The sequence below is a fragment of the Prionailurus bengalensis genome, chromosome B2 (assembly GCF_016509475.1).
Source record: "Prionailurus bengalensis isolate Pbe53 chromosome B2, Fcat_Pben_1.1_paternal_pri, whole genome shotgun sequence".
Taxonomy (NCBI): Eukaryota; Metazoa; Chordata; class Mammalia; order Carnivora; family Felidae; genus Prionailurus; species Prionailurus bengalensis.
In genome coordinates, this window is record NC_057349.1 from 129,092,784 (window position 1) to 129,113,457 (window position 20,674).

General features: G+C 41.3%; 1 protein-coding gene across 8 annotated transcripts in view; it reads left to right on the forward strand.

The window, feature by feature from the left end:
* AIG1 (androgen induced 1) overlaps positions 1 to 20,674 on the forward strand; it is a 244,083-nt gene that overhangs the window by 64,354 nt on the left and 159,055 nt on the right. The gene's annotated exons all lie outside the window — the stretch shown is intronic.

Genomic DNA, 20,674 nt, shown 5'->3' on the forward strand with positions numbered 1-20,674 from the left:
TGTATCCTTTCATTTCTGTAGCGTATGTCTCCTCTGACTTGGTACATACCTTATGAGGCCAGGGAGGTTGTGTGTTTGATTTACTGCTGTAACCCAACCATCAGGAATGATGCCTAAATAATTCAGTATTTATTGAGTGAACATCCATCCATCCAGTTGTGGCTTAAGCAATAAAGATATTTAATATCTCACAAAAGGAGAAACCTGTAAGCAGGTAGTTTCGGGATGGCATTGCTCAGTGTTATCATTTGAGACTTAAGCATTTTTTATTGTTCACTTTTTTATCTCCAGAGCGTTGGCTTTTTGTCCTTGGACTTGCCACCTACAGTCTCAAGAGGGTTGGCAAAGCCCCAAACATCACCTCCTTCGGAGCCATGTTCAAGGCAGGATGTGGAAGAAGCTCTTGAGGGAGCTCTCTGCATATGTTTGTCTTTTCATCAGACTAATGAATATTTCCTATAGGCCCCGTCAGCAGACCTCCCCATAAGTTTTGTTGGTTAGAACAGTCACATGGGTGGAACCAGTGGCATGGGAGGCTGGGAAAGCAGGTAGAAGAAGGGAATTCACTTACCATGAGGGCTTAAACTAATTCAGATTGATCTTTATAGGTCGGGCACATTGCTGCCCAAACAAAACCAGGAGTTTCAAGAAACATGATAAGTAACAAATATTGAGAATGGCTATGAAATGTAAACTAAGTAAAAACCAACAGGATTTTAAGTAATTTGTGGTTCATCTATGTATGTTTTTATGAAAAATAGATACAGTCAAACTGATGAGACTAATCATGGACATTTTCTGTCTTAGTCAAGAAAAGCATTTTTTTTCCCATTCATTCTCTGCCAGCACCATTTTTTGTACATTCTCATTAATATTATTATAAACGACTATCAAAATCTGATATTTGAAGAAGTTGTTCTCAAAGGAAGTCCCGTATGTTACACAATTGACTAAATCGTTTCTGTTCAGTTTCTGAAAGTCCATATAGATTTGTACAAGGTGGCCCTACATCAGACCAGCAACCCATATATGCAGAAAACCATGTTCAATGAGTAAAATCTTCCTTTAATAGTCCCATAGAAATTGTAGAGAATGATCATGCACTGGGTGTCATTTCACCAAGTTCCCACTCTCTCTGGGCCAAAGGGCCACAAAAATATCTCAGGAAATGAAAATACCTTTTTTCCATATTTATATCCATAAGTAAAAAATATATTGAAAGTATGTGATTGAGAAAAGGTAGAATTGATCTCTGGTAACATTAATAATGTGATGCGCATAAAATAGGCATACAATTCCTATTCTCAAAAATAAGACACCCCCCCCACCCCTCCCCGCAAATCAGACTCTTTGTAGGCCCTTGTTTCGAGAACCAGGAACAAGTTTCAATATTAGATGCTGATTTAAAAAGAAAAGGAGAAAGGGACACCATTCATTTTTCTTCTTCCTTCTCTGCATATCATTCTTCCTCCTGATCTCTTTCTGTCTTACCTTTCTCCCTCATCCCTCTACCCCAAACCCATCTCCCTCTTTGTAGAAAAAGAAACAACGATTTGCTGTGTGGGTGTTCTGAAATTACTACAGTCCCTGTGGGCGTTTTGAGGTAACTCTTACCTGTTTTAGCTGGATCAAAATGTGCTGTGTCACATCAGCCGACATCAGAAGGAACATTTCCCCCCAAGGAAGGAGCTAGTGGACTTTCCACCCACTCAAGGTTTATTAACTTTTAGTTGTGCCTGTGCGATGACCATGCTAACGATTCGCTTATCTTACCGCAAATAGCCAGTCCTGGATAGGACTTTCATTCATCATGCCTTTTTCTAGCTCTCTTAGGAACAAGAGGTGAGGCATAATTCTGACTTCGGGGCATGTGTCAGGGGACAGGTGAGAAAGTGGGAAGACGAGGAGCTGGGAGTCAATGAGGGGAGAGCTTGGGTGGAGCCATAGCTCACAGGTAGCCCTGTGGCCCCACTCACTGTCTCCCACACTCCTCCGAAGAGCAACTCCCAAGTGGTTTCCCTCTTCAGAATGTCCCTTATTCTGTAGGTTACGTCTGTGCTCCATTCACACAAAGGAACACACACACACTGGGTGTTGGGCTGCACTGCCAGTTTGGTGGACGGGAGGAACATGAAGGGAGCATGTCCCAGAAGGAACAAGAAGGAGTTCTTCCTTCCCAATCTGCTTTTGTGCACCTCTGGGTGCCCTGCCACTCTGTTCCTCATTCACCAGTGGGAGACGGGGGAGGGGTGTAAAATGAGAAGATTCGGAAAATACGTGGTGGTGTGCCCACATGGGATGGCATGAATGGGGATGAGCTTGCTGTGCCCATTTGTTTGGATCACCTTGCCACTTAATCTGAAGGAGGACCCATCCCCTCCCTTCACCTTAAAAATCTACACTGGGGGGGGGGGCGCCTGGGTGGCTCAGTGGGTTGAGCGTCCGACTTTGGCTCAGGTCACGATCTCGCAGTTTGTGAGTTGGAGCCCCCCATCGGGCTCTGTGCTGACAGCTCAGAGCCTGGAGCCTGCCTCGGATTCTGTGTCTCCCTCTCTCTCTGCCCCTCCCCTGCTCGCGCTCTGTCTCTGTCTCTCTGAAAAATAAATTTAAAAAAATAAAAAATTTTAAAAATACAAAGGAATGACCTAGTTCACACAAGCACAAATAACTAAACAGGAAGAAGCCTCAGCACTCCCATGCCCGGAAAATAATACAAGCACGCACATGCCGTGGGGATGCTGTCAAAATTAGCATGGAATGAACAAAGAAAAACAGCCCCTAGATTCATTAATATAGTAACATTTTTGTCTGAATATTCAGAAACGCTACCTGTACCTCCTTCCTGCTGTGATTACCTTAGAGTTTTAAAGAAGACACATACCCAGAGGCGTTTGCTATTGCCTTTCTTTTTTGTTTCCAGCCTGTGAAAGAGCAGTTCCATTTGCACCTACTGACACTTCTCATCATCTCCCTTCCCATAGAGGCAAAACCCACAAACAACTCAAGAGGCTGGAAGAAATCTCATAATGAGCACCAACTTATGCTGCATGCTACTGGGGGACAGACACAGTGCTAAGGGCTTTACTTTAATTGTGTATTGAATCCTCATAGCCCCCAAAGGTAGAAATTACCATCATTCCTACTTCACAGAAGATGCTTGTATTTTACAGTTTTACAGATGGGGTTTCCCGTTTACAGTTGCTTGCCTGAGGTCCACGGTTAGTCAGTGGTGCAACCAGGACTTCAACCCCGACACTGACAAATGGGGTGCCTGCTCTTAGCAAGTGCTCTAAACTTTTTGACAGGCCAGACCTAACTTTGCTTTTCATGATTTGCCTAATAGGTATTTTTAGCTATGTACATAAGCTCTGAGCTGACCACAATTTCTAATTTAGGAGAATGCATCAGAATAAGAAAGGGAGTTATGCAGAATCTGGATCAAAAGCCACTGTTTATCATTTTCCTTGAGGCTATTGAACAAAAGCTGTTCATTTGTGCGTATTATTGTTCCCGTTTCATGTATTATTTCACACCATGGATCAATGGTTTTATATAGTTTTACAGGCCAGTTTGCAAAGTACAGATTTGGGCCCAAACAATAACATCTTTCCTGCCTTGTCTTCTTGTTTCAGCCGCTGAGTACAGATTTAAGCTACCACACTTATCCAATGTGCTTGTTTTTAATATGTGAAAGTCAGGTTTTATCGACATAATTAGCTATGTTTTTAGAAATGGTTACCAAATGTATCCAGTGTCATCTGTAAATCATCTCTGGGCTTCCAAGAAAGCACAGTTCGTAGCTACACAATATTTTTGGCAAGAAATGATCCAGCACATTCTGTATGGGTATCCTAACAAATGAACTGTGCCTACCCAGCAAATATTCTACTAAGAATTCCTGAAAGCCATTTTGTTCTGCTTTATCAAGAGTGGGTTTTCAGTCAAATCTGCTTTTCTTTTTAAATTTATAATTTGTACCTCTACCTGCTCTCAACAAGGATTTGACGTAGTCTAAGTCAAATCAGTTCATCAATGTGATCCAGTCTCCTGGGCCTCAGCATCGTTCAGCCGAGGCCGCCTGTTAATAATCTTGCCTTCTTGGATAAGTGTCTTCTCTATTTTGTTGCAGGATACACAGAATAACTTTTTTGTACATTTTATCTTGCAAAGCCAGGCAAGCTAGGAAAATAGGGAGAAATCTTCAAAAGGCTTTCTGGAAAATTTATTGAGTGCCACGCACCAGTCACTATGTTAAATGCTCTCACACAATTTTACTTACTCTTAAAGGGGATCTTACAAAAACAAGAGGCAGTAGGAAGCTTACTCATCCCTGAGGCTGTGATACCAGCACAGAACAGGCTCCCTGAGGGCAGGTAAGATGTTGCCACACCCTCCGGCCGTAGGTTCTTGCTTTGTTCAGCCCTACCGGCCATAATGGACCTGGTCAATAATGTTTGATGAATGCTTTGTGCTTGAAGAGTCTCCAGCAAAAACTGGTAATGAGGAAGGAAAAAGAAAGAAAGCACTAGGGAAAAAGAATCATCCACAGGAAGTAGATTTTCTTCAGTTCTCCTGGCTACTTTTGCAGGTCAGCATCAGAACACATGTTTCTCCCCTATTTGACACCTTCTTAAAGGGCTGATCATCAAAGTAATTAGTTTACTATAACCTCCTGGCTCTTAATTGACAAGAAGTGGTCCTCAACCAAAAAAAAAAAAGCAAAAATCCATAATTGATCAGCAATTCTAGAGGGGCTTAAGCAGATGACAAAAAATTCAGGTGGATGAAATGCCAGAACAAACTCCTGATGTGCTGTTGGTCAGCCAAGGGCAGACGCTCAGGCTGCATGTATGCCTCTTGGAGCCATTTTGGTTCCAAAGATGAACTTTTGTTTGTTGACTCCTTGCACTTTATTTACACAGCATAGATCATCATAGAATAGTGTAAAGGGCAAAAACAAAAGTCCACACAAATTTCCACAATGAACATTTATTACTTTCATAATAAGAAAATCTCACATGTATTCTCATTTGCAAATGTATTATCATTTACAGATGTTTATGCTCCATATTTAAAACTTAAATTGTTCATAGAGGAAGAGATAAGATTGATACCTAGTTCATCTGATGCTAAAACGCAAATGCACCAACCTTTCTAAAAGTTCTTTCCGCATTGCAAACTGCACAGAAATGTCACGTATTTTCCTACTTGGTTTGTGCGTACAATCTAAACTAAACAAAACACAGGAAACCTTAGCCATTTTCCTCTCCTATCTCCATAGCAATTCAGAGAGAGTGAAGTGGCCATTTGTGGGTGTCCCAGTATGCTGGGACTGTACTCAAAGGTCACTGTAGCCCAGGACCAAAGACCCAGACACACAATTTTGTCAGTCTACTTAAGGTAATCCTTCTCTCAGTAAATGAATTCATGCTAACTAATTGTTTGCAGACTAAAGTTTAGCTCAGAAAGATGATCGAGTAATTTATAATTACCAAGAAAAATTGTCAGACTAGAATCTGCATAAACTCTCTCCAAACCAGAACAATTTGCAGAAGACAAAGGGCAGCCAGATTTCTAGGTGAACTCAAATTCAAAGCAAGACACAGTAATTGGATGATATTAGTTGCAGCTGGTCAAATTACTACAGTCTGATGTGTCCTTTTGCACCAGAGGGACTGACTAGCTGGGTAGACTGGAATGCTATCTTGGGTGGCCAGAGTTGTGCCTGTCCTCCATACAAAGCTGGAGACCCATTCTTGCTCTTTTATATCCATAAACCGAACCCACTATGATGATCACTTTACCCTTGTTCACATATGCTTCTTGGGCAGCCTGTAATTCATTTAATCAGGCTTCAAATTCCACTGTTATAATAGTATTCTGGTCAGGCCATTGCGATACTATACCCAAGGCACTGAGTATAAGCCGTCGTTGATCCATAGCCACCTAACACAGGATGCTTCTACAAAAGGATGTTCTAATTACTTAATTAACTTCTATTAAATTAGATTTTTCTTAATTTTATTCTCAGGTGGTAACTTTAAGTTGTAGCTGGATGTCTCTCCTGTGTACTTATAGCTGCCTTGTGGATATTCATTTTAATGTAATCGCATCTAATAACAGATTACAGTTCCCTTTTATTAAAAAAGCAAGAGAGATACAGAGAGCAAGAGTTTGATTATTCAGTGATTTTATGATGACAAGAGGTCTGAATAGTTCTTTGAAAAATAAATTGCTATCAATGCTAATTGATTAGCAGTGTTTCTCTAACATAATAAAAATAGTCTTGTGCGAGGTTTACGGATATGTTTACCTATATCATTTGATGTCACTTGACAGAGGGAAAGGCCTCTTGCTCAATTTATTTGGAGTGGAATTCAATTTAAAATGGATAGATTTAGGGGCGCCTGGGTGGCTCACTTAAGTGCCCGACTCTTGATTTCAGCTCAGGTCATGATCTCACAGCTCGTGAGTTCGAACCCCACATCAGGCTCTGCACTGACAGCATGAAGCCTGCTTGGGATTCTCTTTCTCTCTGTGTCCCTCCTCTGCTCTCTCTCTCTCAAGATAAATAAATAAACTTGAAAAAAAGAATTTTAAAATGGATCAATTTAAAACTTTGAATCGATAAAAGGAAGGTGAGTTATGAGAATGCAAAAATGACCCACCTTATGTGGTGATCTCACCTGTGTGAGGTATAAGGTGATCAGATGTCGTCAAAAGAGCATGAGCCTTGGAGACAGACCTGGATTTTAATTCTGGATCCACCACTTTCTAATGCAGATTTCATAGGTTCCCAAAATCTTGGTTGTCTAACATGAAGAGTGGGCTCAACAACACCTAACTCACTTGGGTTATTGTGAAGGACAATGAAAGACACAGAGTATCTAGAACAGTGTTTAGCTGGATGACACATAAACAGCATCAGTTTCTTTGCATTTGCCCTAAAAATGGCCTCATATCACAGAGAATGTCCTGTGAGATGAGAGCATCTTTTAACAAAGTAGTATGCTGCCCCATCGCAAACACTCATTTGAAAGGTTAGAGGCTACAAGTTCTTGAAATTCCAAGAGTATGTTTGGAGGTGCCATCCAAAATCCCAGAAGGATCTCTTATGGTTCATGAAGGCAGCAGAAGGTAGAGGGAAAGAGTCAAATATTGGTAAAAGGCTTCAGGGGAAAATAATGTACTGTTGGTGGGTTTATGTCATAAGTTAGAAATGAGTCCGCTCACCCACAGTTTCCAACACAGTTCACCTGGAAATTGTGTAGGTGGTGGATACACATTTTCTGGTGAGAATCAGTAACCACTGAACCAGAGGGTTGAAATTTGCACAAAAGAGGAAAAAAAATGATCTCTTATAAGATCTTCCATGTCCTTAAAATTTTCACCAGATAAAGTTATCTGTGTTATTATTAATGAATATTCAGTTTGTTTCCAATTTTTTAGCAGTTCTGGGCAATACTGCCCTGAACATTCTTGTACATTCTCCTGTTCCACATGTGTAAGAGATTCTCCAGGAAAAAACAAACAAACAAACAAACAAACAAACTTCCTAAACGGGATGCTGCGATGAAATACAGGTGTGCCAAGATGCATTGATCCCCTCCACCCAGGAGAATCTGAGCATGGTCTGGGGTGCCATACTCCCTAACAAGGAGTATTCTTATTATTATTTGCTGAGAATTCTTATCAAGAACCATTGCCACATTTTATCAGGTTTTTCCCCCTGCACCTGTAAAGGTGCTTCACTGATCCTTTCTTGTATGTTTGTTTTCTATTTCATTAATCATCTGGCTATTCTTTGCTGCCTTATGAAGATGTATACCTCACTCATTAATTTTTATGCATTTTTCTTTTCTCCTATAAGTATAGAAGCCTCCAAATTTCCCTCAGTTAACACGTTAACTACATCCCACAAGAATTGTATCTGCCATTTTTATTACTGTTTGTCTATAATATTTGCTACAGTCCATTCTGATTTTGTGTTCTATCCCTAAGTTTTTAAAGTATGTTTTCATATTTCCAAATATATACGCATTTTTATGTGTCTATTATTGATTTCAGACTCAACTGCATTTTGACCAGAAGCTATGATCAGTGAGATGCCAATATTCTGAAATTTTTTGAACTTGCTTTTTGGTTTAAATGGTGGCATATTTTGATATTCGTAATGAACTTAAAAAGAACACACGTTTCAGATCGCTACATCTTCCCAAAAGCCCATATCAGTCCACAAACCTACATGATTGCCATCTTAAGGTTCTGATGGCTATCTTATGGTTATGAAATTTCAGGGTAATTTTTCTTTTTCTTTCTTCTCAATACAGAGCTAAGATTCTAGCAGGCATGTTTTCTTTTCTTTTTTTTTTTAATGTTTATTTCTGAGGCAGAGAGAGACAGAGCATGAGTGTGGGAGGGGCAGAGAGAGAGGGAGACACAGAATCCAAAGCAGGCTCCAGACTCTGAGCTGTCAGCACAGAGCCTGACGCGGGGCTCAAACTCACAAACTGTGAGATCTTGACCTAAGCTGAAGTCGGTCACTCAACCAACTGAGCCACCCAGGCGCCCCAAGGCATGTTTTCTTATTACCCTGTTCTCTGCTGAGTTGAGGGTCACCCTTTCACTGAAGGAGTAACCCTCTGGAGTACCAGCTTTAGGCAGAGGAGTGGGTCCCCCACCTTGGGCAGTCTTTATCTCCTATCTCCTGAATTCCACAGGGCATCAAGAGATAAGCTCAGGGTCACTGTGGTTTGACAGATACTTCTGGAGGACAGCTGGCCTCTGTGCTTGCTGATCTCTTGGGATTCTCACTCACTTTATTTTGACATCTACAGTTTCATTACTTTTTGTGACAAAGTGGTTTATTTTGAAAGGTGCTTCATGCTTCCTGGGTATGTTATGAAACAACAAAATCAAGGTTATATAGTATGATATGTATATTTAAGAAAGGGAGACACACATACACAAATGAACATATGGGAATTTATATGTGTGGATGTATGCCTGTTGTCTGGTATTTGCAGAAAGAAACATTGAAAGGATGAAAGAGAAACAATACATTGTCACCTGAATATGTTATGAAGTTTTTTTTTTTTTTTTTTTTTTTTTTTTGATGGTGGCAGTTTTCATTGGGAGAGTAAGTTCAGAGCATTTATTCCACCAGCTGGATATATAAGTAAGTTCTGATTCCCTTTTTACACGTGTCTTATCTAGAGAATGGGCTCACCTGTGGCTCCTACTGAATCTCCTTTATATCAGTGTCTCAATAATAGAAGTTACCTCACCTTGAAGTTTCTTTTCAAGAAGTGGTTGTGCCAGATACCTCAGGGTTAACCTCTACCATTGTGGAGATAAAGAACATCAACTGTTTCCATGTGTTTATCAGCTCCAGCTCCATTACTATGCATTTTACTGGAGTACTTGATTGTCTTTTTCATCCCATCTGTGCAGTTGGCTATAATCTTTGTAGTTGCCCATCTGAGTCTCAACTATTCCTGATTCTTGCTTATCATATCAGTTGGACCTTAGTAGTTCTTTTCCCCTATTTCATCCATTGATGGGTGACCAGAAAGTAGAACAGACAGTTTCCCCCTTAGGGGCTCATCTTCCCTACACCCTACCCCCTCACAGTGCATACCACCTTCCTAACCAGGCCCCCCACCGCCAGGACACTCTCAATGCAGTATGAAAAACACTTTCAAAAGAAGGCTGCTACCACTGGACGCCATCCCCGGGCAATTTGGGTTCACTTAATGGGAAATAGAAGTGAACGAAAAAGTGATCATTTCCATTTCCATGTTTCAGTCATTGTTGAAACAGATCAAACAGAGATGCCTGAGAACTGAAAAGAGACAGAACCAAAAGAATGTGGCCTGATTGGTGTGGTTTCAGCCTGGAGGCACAGGGATGACACAGGGCATGACCCTGGGCGAAAGAGTCTGAGGATGTCAGGTCAGAGGCACCCCACCCCATAAGCTGGTATTCTGGGGGAAGACTCACATCCCAAAGATGAAATGAGAGTAATTAGACGGGAGCTTATTAAGTAAGCTTTGAGGAAGGAAGAAGGGTGCATGGCTCCAAGGTGCAAGACAAGACCTGAATATCAGTTAAGACCAGCAAATAGTCTACTTCTCTATCCTGTGAATATGAATTTGCCAGAGGGAAGACGTACTTGGCCAAATAATTGTTGTTGAGATGCTTGAGATTCCACTAATGCATTTACTACTAGCGAAGACAAGAATGATTCTCCTGATTTGTTCTGCATCCGATGCTACTGTCCTATGGCTTTGTATGTCATGGCTGATCCAGAAGAGCAGCTTGGAGATTTTTCTCCACATGTCACCATCTTTCTTTTTCTTTTGATTTTTCTAGAATGATTAACCAAACATTTTACTCGACCAAACATTCATTGAATTCCTGCTGTATGCAGGCCTTGCTAGTGGACTTAGAAATGAAATTGTCGGGGCGCCTGGGTGGCGCAGTCGGTTAAGCATCCGACTTCAGCCAGGTCACGATCTCGCGGTCCGTGAGTTCGAGCCCCGCGTCAGGCTCTGGGCTGATGGCTCGGAGCCTGGAGCCTGTTTCCGATTCTGTGTCTCCCTCTCTCTCTGCCCCTCCCCCGTTCATGCTCTGTCTCTCTCTGTCCCAAAAATAAATAATAAAAACTTTAAAAAACAAAAAAAAGAAATGAAATTGTCTTTGACATTTAATCATTCATTCATTCAACTATTAATTCCTTCAAAGGAGTATGCTATTATGCGTAATAAGTATTAAGAAAGGTTAAAAGCATTGTCTCTGGGGTCTTCATTGTCTGGCCTCACATTCTGGCTTGGCCACTTTTTGACCCTGGAAAAGTTACTAAAATTCTCTGAAGCTAATTTCTTCAAACATAAAACCATAAAAATAATAGTAGCTGCCTCAGGGTAGTTGTAACTCTTAAATAATATTTTGCTTGTGAAGCCCCTGACCTATACATAGTAGAAACTAAAAAGGTATAAGCCAGAATATATAATATTCTCAAAATGTTAAAATATATTGACAGAGAACAGACCCATAGGTGGCTGGGGTCAAGGTTGGGGAAGGGTGTGACTCTTAAGGGGGTAACATTAGGGACTTTGTGGTAATGGAACTCTTCCGAATTCTGATTGCGGTCGAGGTTCCAGAAATGTGTCCATGTGGTAAAATTGCATGGTACAATACACCCCTCAAAAAATGAGTGGCTGGAAAAACTGGTGAAATCTGAATAGGTCTGTAGGTCTATAGTTTCGTTAATAGTGCTGTGCCAATGTCAGTTTTCTGGTTTGAAAATGTACCATACTTGTGTAAGATGTTATCCTTGGGGAAAGCTGGGTGAAGGATACACAGGAACTCTCTGTATTATTTTTCAACTTCTTGCGAGTCTTTGATTATTTCAAAATAAAGAGCCAGGAAATAAACATAGAACGTGCCAAGGGAGATGTGAGGATGCAACAGAGAGGAAATCAACTGGTCCTTGCTCTCTCATCAAGTTCACATCCCACTGGGAAGAGAAACCAGTAATTACACAGTCACTTATTTCATCACGATTATGCCTAGCTTTATGAAGGAAAAACATAACGGGCTATGAGAGCACATGCAAGAAAAAGGGACAACTCAGGGGAGGCTTCTTGGAGCTTATGCTATTTCTGATCCCTTCTACATGGTAAGGATGAGCGGGGAGGGGTGGTGGGAGGCATTCCAGGCAGACGGGGCAGCGGATGAGGGGCCTGGAGAGTAGACGGAGCCTTCAGCAGCTTAGAGGGGCCAGCAAGCGAAAGGACACATAGGAGATAGTTAAATGGGCTCATGTTATAAGCAGAGGCCTGAAGTGGGTCAGGGAAAAAAGTAATTACTTTTGACGAGAAATTGTAAGGTTTTTTTTAGGTGGTGGGGACAGCTGCACAAATGATATCTAACATTTGATAGAGCTTGGATTTTGGAAAAAAATGTAGTGCATTTCAAACTGCTATTACAAAAAGCAGAAAGGAATGGATACTTGGAAATATGTGGTAAGTTTGGGAAACTATACATATTCTGTTGACTGGGTTCCTGGAAGAAGCTGGAAGGGAACTGGAAAGAGAATTTGGGACCAGATCACAAAGGGAGTTTTTATTTTATTCTGCAAACAAGGGGGAGCCATTGGAAGTTTTAAACTGAGAAGTTCTTAAATGTTTTTAGTAAGATAACTCTGAGGCCAAGATAAAGCATGGATAGAATTTAAAGGAAACTGATGCCAGTGGCTCTAGCCAAGGGGCTACGGCAATAGTCCAGGACAGGGACAGCGTGGCCTGGAACCGGGGTAAAGGCAGTAGGCACTGGGAGCAGGGAATGACAGAGGAGCCTTTGTGAAAGTCAGCTCAAAAGGCAATGGTGACCTCGGATCCAGGAGCTTCACTTCTAGTGACTTATTCCTCTGAGGTACTCATGATTTGGGTGCATGAAAACACACACATCACAAAGCATTGCAGCATTATTGGAAATTGTACTATTTGTAATGAATATACATATGCATTAGTGAGTGCTTGAGTAATTATAGTGCATAATCATACAGTGTGGCACTATGAAGTGCTTAAGAAAACTGGGATATCACCTTAAAACTTTCTTAAGTTAAAAAACCACAGAAGATAGGAGCACGAGGGTGGCTCAGCCAGTTAAGTGTCTGACTCTTGGTTTCAGCTCAGGTCATGGCCTCATGATTTGTGAGCTCCACACTGGGCTCTGTCCTGACAGAACAGGGCCTTCTTGGAATTCTCTCTCTCCCTCTCTCTTTCCCAACCTCTCTGCCCCTCTCTCTCTAAATAAACTTAAAAAAAATCGCAGGAGACTAATCAAAGTATGATCTAATTTTCTAAAATAATTAATGGAATGCACTTTACATGCATAGGAAAAGACCTTTTAAGGGATTACGTATCCTTTTGACAATGACTGTCTATACAGGGCGAGATTACAAATAATTTTTACTTTTTATGCATTTCTCTATAGTGATGTATTAAGAATGTTTTCATGCTTAAATATGTCTGTCTGTTGTGCTTATCCATGCATGGCATGGTCTTAGATTGGGCTTCCTATGAACAGGCTCAGGGTTGGAGAGCACATGCAGAGGGGGGTTCTTGGGAGAAACACCTGTTCTGAAGTGAGGAAGACAGTAGCGGGTAGAAGGGGAGGATGGCCCACACTGCAGTCGTAACAGGCATCCTGGGACCTTAGAGTTTCCCGGAATGGAGACAGAGGGGCTGGGGGCTTGTTTCCTTGCATCAGTCAGTCATTGGATTCAGACTTCCCCTGGGGAAGGGGCCTGACTTCGTGCAAGGCGGTTCCCAATGAGGGGGGATGCAGCTCAAGAGTGGCCAAAAACCAATATTCCCAACATCTGAGGGCTGGATGCATGGACCCTGAAGAGGGGATCAGGGAGAGGCACTACAGTATCCACCACAGTTACCTGATATGGGCATAAAAGCTGTTCTCTGACTTTGCAGTCGTTGTGAATAACCACACTCAGCTTACATGAATCAAAGATGAAGGACGAAAAATGGAGATCTCGGCGTGGCACAAAATTCAGTGAAATGAAATGTTTTTGACTTTAAAAAAAATCTTAGCAATTCGGACTAGAAAGCAATATATCCAGCCTGATGAAGGCACTTTCTCTAGCCTGCCCTTTCACTGAAGCTCTGACCCCTCAGGGCCCGCTCCACCAATCTGCGTGGGCCCGAGGCCCGGCTCATCCATGCCCGTGGCCACCATGCAGGGAGCACTCTGATTCTAGTAGGGCCATTGGCCCCCAGGGCAGCCCCAGTTTCTGTGTTTGCTACTGTTCTGGTTTTGTCTCTGTTCTGTTCTTGTCCGTATGGGTCTTTTCCGCCCCCCACTAACTCCCAGTGACTTCCCTTCCTTTCTTGTCTGCTCAGCAATACATTTGAAGGTATATTTGTTGTAATTTATTTAGCACCTAGTGTTTCCCAGTGGGAGGGTTTTTCGGTGTATCTAGTCCACAGCACTGCAGAAAGCTGACCCCCAACCATCTTAACCAAAGGCAGGTTTTCCTTTTGCTGCTTATAATGTGACTTTCAGCTTTATGTGGCTTTATATTTTTATACTTTATTTCTTAAACTCTCCCCTCTTATCTTGTCTGTCTTCTTTATTTAATCTCAAATTTTCATCTTTGACCTCTTTTCTTTAATGGAGAATCATTTGATCATTAATTAATAACTTTTCCGGTTTGTCTTGTTCAGGCGCCTTTTGCCAGGGGAGGTCATAGTCCCCCTTCTCTCTCTCTCTCTCTCCCTTTTGTGGTATTTATGAATACATTCCATGCTATTTCTTTTCTTATGATTACTCATCCTCAAATGGGTGTGTTCTTTCTGAGCCAGCTCTTTGTGCAAGGACAGAAGTGAGCTAGGGCAGCTTGAATTTCTGCCTACTTTCCACCACCACCTCCTCTGGAGAGTGGCTATACTCATCTCTCTCTCCTTGACTCGTTTTGATCACAACCATTTTATATGGTGACGGGAAGCTTTGTGTTGGTCAGGTGAGCGTGCAGGCTGGCCACCGCAGATCCTTTCTTGTTTACCTAACATCCCCACATCCTGCTTCTCCAGAGATGATACGCTGGCCTGTTCCCACATTTAGCATCACCACTGCTGACACCTGAAGCCACACAGGGATCAGAACGTCTCCCTGGTGCTCCCATGCATCTCAGACCTCCTCCTGTTCCCAGCAAGGGTCATTCAGTGTCCCTTAGAGTATGCCGCCTGTAGCGATCTCTCTGTTCTGCTCGCTCGACCAGAGAACCCTTGGATCTTGTTTCTTCCATCAGAGTCTTGTCTCGTCCCGGCTCAATTTTCCCAATTCTTAGCAACCTGTCGAAAAGACTGATATTTGGATTATCAGTGTTTCCTACTGCATTGGCTTCACTTTGTTTTTCATTCTCCTTGTGTTTTGTTGATTTGGGGAACGAGAGCATTTAGTACTTCCATCGTGATCCAGAAGTCCAGAGAAGGATTATTTCAGGGTGATAGAAGATTAATACAGGTGAAGGAGGGGCCAGCAGGTAGAAAGTCTGAGAAGAGATGGGCTGGAAGAATGACCCTGGAAAGAAGGGCTTCTCTTCCACACAGACAGGAGGACAAAAAACACGGAGAACATAAAAAAGGAATTTTAGGTCATTAGGAAGCAAATTGAAGGCTTGAAAGGGTACTTTCCCCTATGGGAGATGTAGAGCCTGACAGACATACAGGAAGCAGCAACACATCTTTATTCATTTACTCCGGGAAGTTTCATCACAAACATGCTATGTGCGAGGCAGTGGGGAAAAGGCTGCGAACAAGACAGACAAGTTCCTGTTTTTTGACACTTCACCTCCTCTTAAAGAGCCAGATAATGAACAAGTGAACAACAACAACAGCTTACTTTCTCTCAGGGTCTGTGATGGAAAATAACGTGCAGTGGAGTCAATGGCAAGGTCTCCCCCAAGGCCTGAAGGGACAGAGAATCCAGCCAGGTGAAAATGGGGTAAGAGAATTCCTGGCATTAAGAGTAGGAAATGCAAAGACCCTGAGGCAGGAAAGAGTTTAATGAGTTTTAGGAGCCTAGGGAGCCAGAGAGAATGTGGTACAAGTGGAGGTCAGAGAGAAAGGTGGGCGTCAAATCACATGGGCACCATGAGAGCTGGGTTTTTAATTCTCACATTATTTACTCAGTCAGAAGAGATAATTAAGGACTTAAATGTAGGTAAATATGGATATTTTTATTTACCTTAAATGGATAGGTAAATATAGTTGAAGGCTGTGAAAAAAGGCAGTGATGTGTGTTTTAGGAACGCTCTAAATGCAGATCTGGTTTTAAGGTACTATGAGCATAATGTACAGAGTGAAAAATGCAATGGTGCTCATATCCTCATAATTACAAGTAGAGACATCTGGGTCATGGTTCCAGGAATGGATACTGGAGACTAACTGTACCCTGGAACAGAAGTTACTCTAACGTTCCAGAGGGGTCTGTGCTTCACTGAGCATTGCTGTATTTGAGGGTGTGGCTGAGGGAGGTCAGCCAGGAAAGCACATAAGGACTTGGGATCTCCTAGACCTGGAGGGTGGGAAGACAAGGGCCTTGTCAAAATGAGACAGTCTGTCTCTGTGTGGGGACCATCAGAGACAAAGCCAGCTAGCACCCAGAGCACACAGCTTGTTCTCGCGCTTTGTGTGTTTGGAAGGAGAAATCACAACTGGAAATACGTCTACATATGACCTCGCAGCACGTATTCCCAGGGAAAGAAGTGATGGGAAAGCAAATCATAACAAAGCAAATCTGGAGGCAAAGTAATAGAGCCCAAAACAGAATTAAATTTTTTTTTCCCAATTGGTATTTGGTAAAGTCTGAGTACTAATAGATTAGCTTTTAAAGGAAACACACTTTCATAGGATCCTTTCCTGTTGAAGCTAAAGACTTTAAAGATGTATTCGTGTATTTCCTCCTTCCTTCCTTCAACAGTGGATGTTTGAGATCATGTAAATGGCCTCTATAGACCAATCTGTAGATAAGTGACTTTTCTCTTTGGCCTCCTTCATGGTAAATTTCTCTGCAACAGCCTTTGTGCTCTAATCGGTTTTACTGAATTCCCATGAATTTCCCACTGATCAGTAAAGCTTCTTCTTAGAAGTGGACTAAAGCTGATTTACTTCGGCTTCTACTGATACCGTATAAGAGACTCCTTATAGAAGGAGGTGAAGTGTGGATCCAGTTTTCTTTCGCATTCATTGCTAATTGTTCCAGGGGTTCAAACGAGGCCTCAACGACCTGCTGTAACACAAGTACTTTGTCTGGGAAGTTTGAAGGACTAGAAAGTGCCTGAGCTCCTTCCACTCTCAGTTCAAGTACAGTATTCTGGTCCTGGCAGCGGGGAAGCAGCAGGTGCACGCGGAGGAATCGCTGGCCACAACAGTGGAACGTTTCAGTAGCACTTGGCCTGTCCCAGAGAACCTATTTTTGTTTCATATTCATGCCCCAGTAGTAGAGTTCAAACTTATTTTGGGTTTGCTGATGACCATACTGTCAAGAGGATATCAGCGCATGGAGCCAAGAAACTGCCATCTGTGCCATGTTTATATCTCAAGAATTATTTAGAAGGCTGATCGCTCAGTTAGCTGGGCCTCTTGACCTTCTAGTGTGATGCTAAGAAAGGTGACTCATACTTTCTTGAAAGTCACTTCACTTGTAATGATCCATGCAGTCCCCTTAATATATGGTAGGGGTTAAAGGATTGATCCGATTGCACTGGTAAGTATTGACCCCACGATGCTTTCCCCGTGGTCGGGACACCATGAATGATCATTTATGGCGAACAGAAAGTAGCTCTCAGCAGTGGTGTGCTAGTAAGTAATTAACAACTGGCTCTCCAGGGAAAAAAATACGTGATTTGCAGCATTCGCTGATTTCCATGATGGAATATTAAGGACACTTCATAAATTCAAAACCTTCAATGAGATGGGAAAATTCCACAAAAGGCAAAAATGACTAAAAGTAACTCAAGAGAACACAGAAAGCCTGGAAACTCTATATGTATTAAAGAAATTGAATTCATTATTAAATCTTCTCATAAGAAAACTTAGAAGTCCAGAAAGCTCCCCTAGAGAAGCATATCAAATAAGTAAGGAAGACAGAATACTAATCTTGCAGAGTCCCTCAGAAAATAGAGGAGGGAGCTTTTCCCGCTTTGTGTTTTGAAGTCACCATTGTCCTGGCACCAAAATTAGAAAAAGACATTATGAGGGTCACCCAGGTGGCTCAGTTGGTTAAGCATCCGACTCTCGATTTCAACTCAGGTCACGATCTCACGGTGGTGAGATTGAGCCCCGCATCCGGCTCCATGCTGACAGTGCGGAGCCTGCTTGGGATTCCCTCTCTCCCTCTCTGCCCCTCCCCTTCTCATGCTCTCTCTCTCTCTCTCTCTCTCTCTCTCTCTCTCAAAAATAAATAAGTAAACTTAAAAAAAAAAAAGACACCGTGAGAAAATAAACCTAATTACAGATTGATACACTTAATAAAGACAAGAGAAAAATTCTTAACACAATGTCATTAAGTCAAATCCAGCAATATATAAAAATGATAATACCTAATGACCAGGTATTAAAGGTTGGTTTAACATTAAAAATCTATATAATTCATCATATCAACAGAATAAAGGAGAAGAGCTATCTGATCACCTGAGGCTTTACAGCAATATTATCTGAAAAAAATCAGTACTTGCTCATTACATACATAAATGTAGGATGGGAGAGATTTTCCTCAACATGATAAAAGGCATCTAAGAAAAACATGCAGCTAATAGCAAACACACATGTTGAAAGGCTGAACACTTTCCTAAGATAGGGAAAAAAGCAAGGGTGTTCACTGTTCATCACTTCTAGGTAACATTGCGCTAAAGGTCATAGTGCAGTAAGAAAAGAAAAAGAAGTAAAAGGCATCCAAATTGTAAAGGAAGAAGAAAAGCTATCTTTATTTGCAGATCATGTACGTATAAAAATCTAGATTGATTTGTGAAAGAACTACTCAAACTATGTGAATTTAGCAAAGATAGAGGATATGGTGTCAATATACAAAAGTCATTTGTACCTTTTATATACTAGCAACAAAGAATGTAAAAACAAATTTAATAATATCTACAATAACATAAAAGCACATGAAATGCGATAGATTTAGTGATAGATTAGTGATAGATTTTTTAAAAATTATGTACAAGATCCTTTTCACTGAAAACTACAAACTGAGAAACCAAAGATCTAAATAAATGGAGACGTAAATTATGTTCCTGGGACAGAAGACTCAATATTGTTAGGATATCATTTCTCCCCAAATTGAACATATTGATTCAGTATAGTTGTAATCAGAATTCTAGGAGGATATTTTTGTAGAAATTAGCAAGCTGAGATTCTGAAATTTAAATGGAAATGCAAAGGACTGAAAATAGCCAAAACAATTTGGAAAAGAAGAGTGGAAGCATACGCTAAGCAGAATTCTAAGTTGGCCCCAAGATTGCATCGCCTGTGGAGCAAGTATATAATCCCCTCCCCTTGAATGTGGGAGGGCACCTGTGACTGTGATGAAGATGTGCCCTATCGTCAGGTGACATTATATGGCAGAGGTGAAGGGATATCCACATATGGCTCTTTCCAGGATTGAAATACCTTCATGCTTATATGTGGACTCCAGACCAAATGTAAAACTGGTTCTCACCCTTCAGAAGCAGATATGTCTTAACCACCTCTCAGGTCAGGGGCTATCCCCATTTATTGTGCGGTCAGTCCTCCAGATCAGACCCAGGAAGGAGGCCCACACAGGCCCTGAAGCACACTTTTGTCTTCTGGGGCAGGAAATTCTAAGATCATGGTTTCCCAGGTCTGGAAAAGGAGAGCAGAGGCTCTAGATAGACCAGCCACTTGGCTCTGTGACTACCTCGCTCCGTGGTGGGGGGAGGAGGCTCAAGGTGGCTGGAGTAGTGTCCAAAGTATGACATCTCAGGCTTTAATGTGGATATGAATGACCCCAGGGTCTTATTAAAATGCAGAATCAGAATATATTAAGACAGGACCTGGCATTCAATGTATCTAGCAAGCTCTTGGGTAACATGGGGACTGCTGATCCATGGGACCACATTTTGAGTAGCAATGCTACTTGAGTAGCAATCTTGGGGCTTAGATCTGAGAGCAGGTAACACTAATATTGAGTACATTTGGAGTATACAGTGGAATGAATAAACCAAAGTTGTGAATAATTTAAAAATTACTCATTGTGCTTGGAAAGATCATAATGATAGTTAACATTAATGGCTTGAGTTTTGTTTTTTTCTTTTCCATCTTGTGCATTTATCAACTAAGTGAGAATAGTTGACCCAAAAGCAGGATAAACAACTAGGGACCCCAATCTGGTATTGAAACTATGTGTGTAATCTATGGTTGCCTATTATAATTATCTTTCAATGTGTTTTATGAAGCAAGAAATGTTCATAACATCTTAGGTTTTAAGGGTGAACTTTTTTTAAAGGCTACTATTACCCATGTTGTAACTGACATACTTGGAAAAGAATTTTGGAACCTTTCTGATTACTAGCTTGTGGTATAACCACTGGGAGTTTTACGAAAAGTGGCATTAAAATATTTACTACTTTTATTAATAAAATGTGGGGGTGGAGATGACTTATAAGAAATGAGATAAAAAGTGTTTCTTTTTAATATTTATCTGCATTTTATCATGCTGTAGCATTTACTTTGAGATGTAACAGCTCTGCAGAGACTTTGAGCCCTCCCTCTGGGATTGTTTCCTTTTCCATGCTACATTTATTGACTGTGTACAAAAGCATTTGTGTTTTCTCTAAAATTCTAAGTTGAAGGTTAAGACCTTGGACCATTCATTTCTTTATTTAATCTGAACTTCTCTCACCATTAGTTTGAAGAAAGACAAGAGAATAAATTGAGTAGTCTACTCTCTTTTGATGTCTATGTTGCTGATGGGTCAAAATAAATCTCAGGAACCCAGATGAGCATGTAAATTATTCCAAGAGAATTAGGATTCTTGTGTTCCATACACTTTGCTCTCAGTGCAGCCAAAGCCCCTGCTTAGGCTATATAAATTAATACATTTGCAGGAAATGTGACTTTGGGAC